The 925-nt window shown below is 50.2% G+C and overlaps 4 non-coding genes across 4 annotated transcripts; all 4 read left to right on the top strand.

The window, feature by feature from the left end:
* The first annotated feature begins 1 nt into the window (after position 1).
* Positions 2-80, top strand: Pmar_PMAR016474. The gene has a single exon. It is a non-coding gene; the product is annotated as a tRNA-Leu (tRNA).
* A 187-nt stretch (positions 81-267) lies between these two features.
* Pmar_PMAR016473 lies at positions 268-347 on the top strand. Its single transcript has one exon. It is a non-coding gene; the product is annotated as a tRNA-Leu (tRNA).
* A 121-nt stretch (positions 348-468) lies between these two features.
* Pmar_PMAR016472 lies at positions 469-548 on the top strand. The gene has a single exon. It is a non-coding gene; the product is annotated as a tRNA-Leu (tRNA).
* A 186-nt stretch (positions 549-734) lies between these two features.
* Pmar_PMAR016471 lies at positions 735-814 on the top strand. Its single transcript has one exon. It is a non-coding gene; the product is annotated as a tRNA-Leu (tRNA).
* Positions 815-925: the final 111 nt, after the last annotated feature.

Below are 925 nucleotides of genomic sequence, written 5' to 3'. Positions count from 1 at the left end.
CGACAGTTTGGCCGAGTGTCTAAGGCGCTGGCTTAAGGCGCCAGTCCGAAAGGGCGTGGGTTCGAATCCCACAGCTGTCAGTCTATATACCTGACTGGTGTTATATTGAGAACCCAGACCTTTTCAGAAGCGAGGTAGTGCAAGACCAAAACCTTTTGATCGATATTGTGCCATCGCACCTCGCAGAATCCGTTCAATCCATTTTTTGTGTCCTCTGGTTTGGCAGAGCGATGCATCACCTCGGCTATGAATCTTGAAGCACTCATCGACAGTTTGGCCGAGTGGTCTAAGGCGCTGGCTTCAGGCGTCAGTCCGCAAGGGCGTGGGTTCGAATCCCACAGCTGTAAGAAATTTCTCTTCGTGTGATTTGATGAAGAACGCATTCCGCGGAAACGGTTCGAAACCGTTTTTGTGTCATGTCCTATAGTGTAACGCATCTTCTCCGCTATGATTTTTAGAGCACTCATCGATAGTTTGGCCGAGTGGTCTAAGGCGCTGGCTTAAGGCCCCAGTCCGAAAGGGCGTGTGTTCGAACCCCACAGCTGTCAGTCTATATACCTGACTGGTGTTATATTGAGAACCCAGACCTTTTCAGAAGCGAGGTAGTGCAAGATCAAAACCTTCTGATCGATATTGCGCCATCGCACCTCGCAGAAACCGTTCAACCCATTTTTGTGTCCTCTGGTTTGGCAGAGCGATGCATCACCTCGGCTATGAATCTTGAAGCACTCATCGACAGTTTGGCCGAGTGGTCTAAGGCGATGGCTTAAGGCGCCAGTCCGAAAGGGCGTGGGTTCGAACCCCACAGCTGTCAGTCTATATACCTGACTGGTGTTATATTGAGAACCCAGAGCTTTTCAGAAGCGAGGTAGTACAAGATCAAAACCTTCTGATCGATATTGCGCCATCGCACCTCGCAGAAACC

This window comes from Perkinsus marinus (genome assembly GCF_000006405.1).
Source record: "Perkinsus marinus ATCC 50983 genomic scaffold scf_1104296962068, whole genome shotgun sequence".
NCBI classification, from domain to species: Eukaryota; Perkinsozoa; order Perkinsida; family Perkinsidae; genus Perkinsus; species Perkinsus marinus.
Note: the sequence above shows the minus strand (reverse complement) of the source record. Positions and strands in the feature narration are given on the sequence as shown.